The sequence below is a fragment of the Schistocerca gregaria genome, chromosome 9 (genome assembly GCF_023897955.1).
Source record: "Schistocerca gregaria isolate iqSchGreg1 chromosome 9, iqSchGreg1.2, whole genome shotgun sequence".
In the NCBI taxonomy this organism is placed as follows: Eukaryota; Metazoa; Arthropoda; class Insecta; order Orthoptera; family Acrididae; genus Schistocerca; species Schistocerca gregaria.
Window position 1 is genome coordinate 229,186,654 of NC_064928.1, and position 9,179 is coordinate 229,195,832.

A 9,179-nucleotide genomic window follows, 5' to 3' on the forward strand; every position below is an offset into this window, starting at 1 on the left:
GAACGGAATCCTATAGTTGCTACGATTGGCTAAAGGAAAAGTTTTGCAGAATCACGCGAAATCACTTCTGCAAGTGGCTGAGAATCTCGTAATGAATAAAAATTCTGTACTGAGAATTCCAAGGTGGGAGAGGCGAGATTCCTCCCCCCCCCCCCTTCCCCCTTCTCAGAATCCTATCCTTCTTTACCTACAGCAAAAAATAAATAAATAAATAAAACTAGAGAAATTTCTACTGTGAAACTATTTGCATACAAGAGAACGGCCATTAAAATTTAACTCTTCAAAGTTTTAAGCCCTGGCCCGTTCGAAAATTCAATTTCTTTGTAGTTGCATTTTTTAAAGGTGTACTTGTCTAGACTCCTGGAACGGAAAGGTTTTTTTTTTTAATCCGTGCTTTACAAAAGTTTCTACAGTCCATTGTTTGAAGCAGTGTCACGGCTGCCATGAGCCGCGCGGGGTACCCGCCATGTGTCCAACGCCTTGTCACGGTTCGCGCGGCTCCCCCCGTTGGAGGTTCGAGTCCTCCCTCGGGCATGGTTGTGTGTGTGTTGTCCTTAGCATAAGTTACTGTAAGTAGTGTGCAAACATACGGACTGATGGTTCAAATGGCTCTGAGCACTTTGGGACTTAACATCTGAGGTCATCAGTTTCCTAGAACTTAGAACGACTTAAACGTAACTAAATTAAGGACATCACACACATCCATGCTCGAGGCAGGATTTGAACCTGCGACCGTAGCGGTCGCGTGGCTCCCGACTGAAGTGCCTACAACCGCTCGGCCACATCGGCCGGTCTATCATGTATTCTAGAAGAGCTGCAAGGTCGTCAGTGGCGCCTGTTCTTTCTAGAACAGTTACTATCTTCATATCTATGGTCAAACGTCACCCAGCCATTGACCTTCGTCTGTGCAAATGCGCACAGGCTACCGGAAATCTTACGGGAATCGTCACCTTAGTGTGAGCCAGTAATGAGTGGATGGACAAATACCTAATAAGTACATTACGTAATCGGATTGTGGGCGGTTCGGGGTGTGAGTCTCACGGGAAGCGTGCGAGGGATAAATTCCTGCAGTCGTGCTGTTCATTTGTGCCCTCGATAGCTCAGATGGATTGAGCGTCTGCCTTGTAAGCAGGAGATCCTGGGTTCGAGTCCCAGTAGCGGCACACTTTTCAGCTGTCCCCATCGAAGTATATCAACAACACCTGTCGGCAGCTGAGGGTGTCAATTAATTATCAGTTGTGTAGGTGATTCGATGAACCCTTTGCCAGGCACTTAAATGTGTTTTGCAGGGTATCCATATAGATGTAGATGATAACTCGTCCCGTGTCGCACGTGCTCAAAAGGATTCATACTGCAGAATGCATGCAAACATACTCACCGAAAATACGGACGAATATCAAGTGCAGGCTGCCGAGTGCTGCATATCCAGCTTAGACAGATCGGCTTCTCCTGCCAAGAAGAACAGGAAGTTGCTGTCTAGGAACAATCAGAGGTAGAGGAAGGGCTGATAAATACTCCTTGAATTGCAGACTAAACGTAAATAACGAAAATACATTTTTGGTAAAAATTGGTCGAAACATAATCGTTTGCCCTCCGTATTGGATTAGCTGTTTTGAATATTGAAAATCTGACTTCAGATTCGTTTTCAGCGACATTAAGAATATATGTGTAACCCTCAGTTCATGCAAATCGAAGTAATAATATAACTAAATGTTTTCCCTAAACTTTGAACACTTTTTTTTTTCGAGTAACGATTTTCTCAGAACGGCATGCAGCATAAATTAAAAGTGGTTCGATCTCTTAACTTCTACCTCTGACCCCTAAAAGTAAACACTTTTCTTAGGAACTTATAGCTATAATATGACATTTGTTAATATTAACTAATTTTTGTGTAGGCATAAGGAGTGAAACAAACCCCTCAAAATCGAACTCAAAGTTCGAATTAGCACTGTATCGTTAAATTTAAGGTTGTTTCATTGCGGTTAGGTATACGCTCCCATTAATTTTATGTATTATCGACTGATGTTATCCATTTTCAAGTTCAGAGAAATAATGTAGTATCAACTGATGTTACCCATTTTTGAATTCAGGTAACATCTGAGGTGCCACACTGCACGCACTCTGCGTACTCCAGTCTCGCAAGCCCTTGATCAAATCATAATTACGGGCGCCATTTTTTATTGAAAATCTAAAATTAAGCTCATAGTATTGTCACTCGTAATTCCCAAACAGATCGTTCGAATGTATTTTCATTGTCTCAAAAAAAATTTCAAATTTACCCTTTTTTGCTCATTTGTATGAGAACCTGGCCGTAACGCCGGAATATAGTCACTAGATTTTTTTTCAGAGACGCTGTACGTTCGCGAGAAGACTTTCGTTCTGCGCGTGTCGAAGGACATTCCTCAGATATTACTGTGTGTGTGCTACTCAGTCGTGCCATTTAAGTGTACATCTTTGCATAGTTTTCCTTTCACGATGTAAACAGTGTTCCGCTCAGTTGCTAACTGGCCAGTGAGTGGTTCCGAAGGTGTCGGATGTGCGGTGCGTTCGGTCTGCTAGGACAACAGCAGACTGGCGTGGTGCGATGGCAGAAGCAGACACTGAGGGAGCTAGCTGCTGGGACGCCAGCGAACAATTTATGCCAAGTAAGACGAAGAGGACTATTCTAAAATTACGAGCCGTCTCAAAAGTGTTTACCATTGGTAAATCTTGCTGTTGAGTCTGACAAAACTGGCAGTTTTGCCTAGAGATACAGGAAATCCCCCCACCCCCACTCAATGAATATTTGGTTGTGATGACAGGCCGATTGGTAGTGTAGCCCGAGATCTAAGGTAGGTTGGAAGGTGGTAATTTGATTGAGAGTTGTTTACGCCAACGATTATGAATGCCGACTAAACGTTGTGCGAGCAGATTGCCCTGTAGCGTAGCCTAGCGTTTCCGTCCGCGCCACATTTAACACACTTTCTCTAACTGTGTACAAAAGTCTCACAACAGCCACGATAACTACGTTTCTGGTGGGGGGAGGGTAGAGTCCACTATGTAACTTTCACGGCAAATTTTAGTAACCGCATAAACTAACCGAAATAGAAGCGTCATTTTAACTATATTTCCTTTTGTGGGAAAATAATGGTTCTCCTCTTTTGGCAGCAACTGTAATATGTAGGCGACTTATTAGTTTTTTTTTAAAATCTGAATCATGATCTCAATAGACGCAGTGCTTTTTTTACGTTACTTGATTTGTGGTCTATAGTAAACAATGCAACGAATTGGTAAATTCTTTGAAGTTTGACGTGTGTTACATAGACGACGTCTGCAATGTTCGTAAGGCCAAGTTTGCATATATTCGGTGTCTGTTTTTTTGGCCATGTACTGTATAATTAAGGGGAGGAGGATTATGTTCAAGGAGCAGTGCATTAGCAGTCTATGGAGAAATTGAGAATTTGGATCTAACGAACGGCATGCTCGGGCAGTTCGTGATATTCTGTTGACCACTGTGTAATTCGGACACAGAGATCATTGCCTCTCCCTAGTAACCAGGGGACTCGGGTGCTAATCCTGGTCTGGCACAAATTTTCAACAGTGCCCATTGACTAAAGTCTGTGCCCATTGTCAGCTAATATCATTGTTTCGGTGTTAAATAGTATTTTGTTCGCGATACGTGGTTTAGCTTTTTCATGGATAACAGCTTTGAAAAGCGTACAGGTTATATTGATATTCGCTCGTCGTTAGTCCAAGGCAACTATAGCGATTTATAAACACAGTTGTAGTTCGTATTAAGCCCACATACGTAATTGTGTCCTGTGTTTCTTTACCAAGAACTACTCCGTAAGTAATTCCCCTGTAGTGGTATTTTGTTATAGTATTTTGTTTAAATATTTATAGACTGCAGGCTTGGATGAAATATGAAACACATGTCCGAAGTTCCTGTTGATATTGCAGATACTGTTTCATCCGTACTAGGGGTCAAAACATTTCATCAAATACAGAAGGACACAATTTGTCTCGAGATTTAGCATTTTTTCGTAATAGAGGCCTTGCGTCGATATGTTTTTCTCTAATTCTTGTTTGGATTTAATCTTAAAACACACTAACTCTTCCACCACTTATTCGATATGTGTTTTCATCCCTTTCGTAGCCTAGAGTTCCTAAACGGTCGATAATATTAATAATTTCCTTTCTCAATTTTATTTTCTGTAAAATCTCCTGTTTATGGTTATTGCTAACATGTTTCACGTTCTCACTTTTATTATTTTTATTTTTCTAGTTTTGTGCCTTGTAGCCAAATTTTCTTTGAATCTGGTTTTCAATTCTGAAATAGTAACAGTTGAAGGTCAAGAGAAGATTGCGGTCTATTTGAGGAGAGTGGCTTGGAGATTTTTTATAACAGACGTATACAGGTCATGGGGATCCTTACCTATATATATTTACTTCGAGTGTGATGTAGCCCATTCTCTTGTCATGATCTCGGCTGTATCGTAGCACATTGTCTCGGTTAGGTTGGAGATTTCTGTTGAGAGTTGCCGAAGTCAACGAAAGTGATTACAAAGTAAACACTGTGCTAACAGAACGATCTGTAGCGTAGTCCAACACGTTCTTTCTGTCCTTTTAAAGCCTCTTTTAATTAAAAATAACTAAAGCTGCAAGATACAATCACAAAAACTGTATTATGTAATAGAGTAATCCCAGACTATTGTTGTGTAAGTTGTGTGCGTACACTATTTTTTTTGTCAGTGAATATACACTTTTTTACTCATTTGCTGGGTTTCAGTTTTCCCCGTTTTCTGGCAAAAAACCTTTTCCTGTGAAGGGCCCATTAGCTTGTCGGTTATATTTGTGACATTCTCGACGGTCAGTAATTTCGTGATAGTCCATCCACCGGCGTCATTGTTAACATCGGATATAGATTTAAGTATTAGGAAGGCTAATATGAAGCTAATGCATGAGTAGGTCTAATAATTAATAAAAATAGGAATGCGGGTAAGCTACTACATACAGCATAGTGAACGCATTGTTGTGGCCAAGATAGCCACGAATCCCACGCCTACCAAAGTCGTAAAAGTAGTCTTCAGATGATGAAGAAATTGATGGAATGTGTGATGAGATAAAAGAAATCATTCAGATAGTGATGGGAGATGAAAATTTAATATTAATGGGTGACTGGAATTCGACAGTAGGAAATGGAAGAAAAGGAAACGTAGTAGGTGAATATGGAATGGGGGTAAAAAATTAAAGAGGAAGCCGCCTGGTAGGCTTTTGCCCAGAGCATAACTTAATCATAACTAACACTTGGTTCAAAAATCATGAAAGAAGGTTGTATACGTGGAAGAGACCTGGAGATACTGCAATATTTCATATAGATTATATAATGGTAAGACAGAGATTTAGGAACCATATTTTAAATTGTATGACATTTCCAGGGGCAAATGTGAACTCTGATCACAATATATTGATTATGAACTGTAGATTAAAACTGAAGAAACTGGAAAAAGTTGGGAATTTAAGGAGATGGGACCTGAAAGAACTGACAGAATCAGAAGTTGTACAGTGTTTCAGGAAGAGCATTAGGGAACGATGTACAGAAATGGGGGAACGTAATACAGTGTGATGGGGGATCTGAGTGGTGTACTGTCAAGGGGGAGGGGGTTCCTCAGGGATCAGTGTTGGGGCCGCTGTAGTTCCTTATTTATATAAATGATATGCCCTCAAGTATTACGGGTAACTCTAAAATATTTTTGTTTGCTGATGACACTAGCTTGGTAGTAAAGGATGTTGTGTGCAACATTGACTCCGTTTCAAGTAGTGCAGTACATGACCTCAGTCAATGGCTTGTAGAAAATAAACTAACGTTAAATCACAGTAAGATTCAGTTTTTACAGTTTCTAACACACAATTCAACAAAACCTGACGTTTTAATATCACAGCATAGGCATATGATTAGTGAAACTGAACGGTTCAAATTCCTAGGTGTTCAAATAAATAGTAAGGTGTTGTGGAAAGCCCACGTTCAGGATCTTGTTCAAAGACTTAATACTGCCATTTTCACTATTCGAACGGTACCGAAAGTGAGTGATACTTCGCCAAATAAATTAGTCTACTTTGCTTATTTCCATTCACTTATGTCGTATGGTATTATGTTTTTGGGTAACTCTTCCCATTCTAGAAGGATATTTTTGGCTCAGAAACGAGAGGTTCGGGCAAAAAGTGGTGTGAGTTCACGAACCTCTTGTCGACCTCTGTTCAGGGAGTCTGGGTATTTTGACATTGGCCTCTCAATATGTATATTCCTTATTGACGTTTCTTGTTACCAATATTAGTTTATTTCCAACAATAAGCAGCTTTCACTCGGTTAATACTCGGGAGAAATCAAACCTCCATTTGGATCGGACTTCCTTAACTCTTGTGCAAAAATGTGTGCAGTATACTGCTGCATCCATTTTCAATAAGCTGCCACTCGAATTCAAAAATCTTAGCAGTAATCCACGCGCTTTCAAATCGAAACTGGAGTGTTTCCTCATGGGTCACTCCTTCTATTCTGTCGAGGAGTTAATTGAAAAATTAAGCTGATTCTCATTGTACTGCTGATAGCGTTTGCTTAAACTTATGGACTGATTTTCTCTCAGGTTCATGAACATGTATTTTTATCTGTTATTACTTTTATGTTGTAAGTTCATGTGTCGCCCTAACCGCCGTCTGCTTCACGTCTGCTGTGCAGCGAGCTACCTTAATTTAAGTATTAACTGTATTTTTCTTACTTGTCACTTCTTCTTCCGTGTGTTTTTGCTTTTGCTGCCTCGGAGTGTAGCGGCAGTGGGGAGTCTAGTGCGTCGCATGGTGCACCCCAGGTGTTAGATGCTTCACCCACTGTCCCTGCTGTCGAGACATCTTCGCGGGTACCGGGCGCGGCTGGCCACCCTCTCCCCAAGGGGAGTGGCGGGTTCAGCGGCGTTCGCGGCGCACGAGGCGGAGGGTCAATGTGGAGGCTGGCCGTGTGGCATCGCCCGCTCTGCCTGTGAATGGACATGTGGCTGCTCCTTCAGCAAGGTCCGAGCAGGCACACGGGGGGAGGGGTTTATTAGTTATTGGGAGCTCCAACGTTAGGCTGGTGATGGAGCCCCTTAGGGAAATAGCGGAAAGGTCGGGGAAGAAGGCCAGTGTTCACTCTGTGTGCTTGCCGGGGGTCTCATCCGAGATGTGGAGGGGGCCCTACCGGCGGCGATAGAGAGCACTGGGTGCACCCGACTGCAAATTGTTGCTGATGGCGGCACCAATGACTCCTGCCGTCTGGGTTCAGAGGTCATCCTCAGTTCGTACAGGCGGTTGGCGGAGTTGGTGAAGGCGGAAAGCCTCGCTCGCGGGGTGGAATCAGAGCTAACTATTTGTAGTATCGTTCCCAGAACCGATCGCGGTCCTCTGGTTTGGATCCGAGTGGAAGGCTTAAACCAGAGGCTCAGACGATTCTTCGGAGAGCTGGGGTGCAAATTTCTCGACCTCCGCAATGGGGTGGAGAAATGTATGGTCCCCCTGAATAGGTCAGCCGTGCACTACACGCCGGAAGCGGCTACGAGGGTAGCGGAGTACGTGTGGAGTGCACATGGGCTTTTTATTAGGTTAGAGAATTCCCTCCCTAGGCCCGACAAGACGCCTCCTGAGACGCGGCAAGGCAGGAGTAGGCAAAATGCGACAGGGAATAACAATATTAATGTGCTAATAGTAAACTGCAGGAGCGTCTATAGAAAGGTCCCAGAACTGCTCTAATTAATAAACGGTCACAACGCCCATATAGTACTAGGGACAGAAAGTTGGCTGAAACCACATGTAAACAGTAATGAAATCTTAAACTCCGATTAGAATGTATATCGCAGAGAAAGGCTGGACAGTAAAGGGGGAGGCGTGTTTATAGCGATAAGAAGTGCAATAGTATCGAAGGAAATTGACGGAGATTCTAATTGTGAAATGATTTGGGTGAAGGTCACGGTTAAAGCAGGCTCAGACATGGTAATTGGATGTCTCTATAGGCCACCAGGCTCAGCAGCTGTTGTGGCTCAGCACCAGAAGAATAATTTGGAAAATATTTCGAGTAGATTTCCCCACCATGTTATAGTTCTGGGTGGAGATTTTAATTTGCTGGATATAGACTGGGAGACTCAAACGTTCATAACGGGTGGCAGGGACAAAGAATCTAGTGAAATATTTTTAAGTGCTTTATCTGAAAACTACCTTGAGCAGTTAAACAGAGAACCGACTCGTGGCGATAATATATTAGACGTTCTGGTGACAAACAGACCCGAACTATTTGAATCAGTTAATGCAGAACAGGGAATCAGCGATCATAAAGCGGTTACTGCAACGACGATTTCAGCCGTAAATAGAAATATTAAAACAGGTAATAAGATTTTTCTGTTTAGCAAAAGTGACAAAAAGCAGATTACAGAGTACCTGACGGCTCAACACAAAAGTTTTGTCTCAAGTACAGATAGTGTTGAGGATCAGTGGACAAAGTTCAAAACCATCGTACAATATGCGTTAGATGAGTATGTGCCAAGCAAGATCGTAAGAAATGGAAAAGAGCCACCGAGGTACGACAACCGAGTTAGAAAACTGCTGCGGAAGCAAAGGGAACTTCACAGCAAACATAAACATAGCCAAAGCCTTGCAGACAAACAAAAATTACGCGAAGCGAAATGTAGTGTGAGGAGGGCTATGCGAGAGGCTTTCAGTGAATTCGAAAGTAAAGTTCTATGTACTGAATTGGCAGAAAATCGTAAGAAATTTTGGTCCTATGTCAAAGCGGTAGGTGGATCAAAACAAAATGTCCAGACACTCTGTGGCCAAAATGGTACTGAAACAGAGGATGACAGACTAAAGGCCGAAATACTAAATGTCTTCTTCCAAAGCTGTTTCACAGAGGAAGACTGCACTGTGCTTCCTTCTCTTGAAGTCGCATAGTTGACAAAATGGTAGATATCGAAATAGACGACAGAGGAATAGAGAAACAATTAAAACCGCTCAAAAGAGGAAAGGCCGCTGGTCCTGATGGGATACCAGTTCGGTTTTACACAGTGTACGCGAAGGAACTTGCCCCCCTTCTTGCAGCGGTGTACCGTAGGTCTCTAGAATAGCGAAGCGTTCCAAAGGATTGGAAAAGGGCACAGGTCATCCCCGTTTTCAATAAGGGACGT

At 42.4% G+C, this 9,179-nt stretch overlaps 1 non-coding gene across 1 annotated transcript; it reads left to right on the top strand.

The window, feature by feature from the left end:
* Window positions 1-1,088: 1,088 nt before the first annotated feature.
* Window positions 1,089-1,163, top strand: Trnat-ugu (transfer RNA threonine (anticodon UGU)). The gene has a single exon. It is a non-coding gene; the product is annotated as a tRNA-Thr (tRNA).
* The last annotated feature ends 8,016 nt before the right edge of the window (window positions 1,164-9,179 follow it).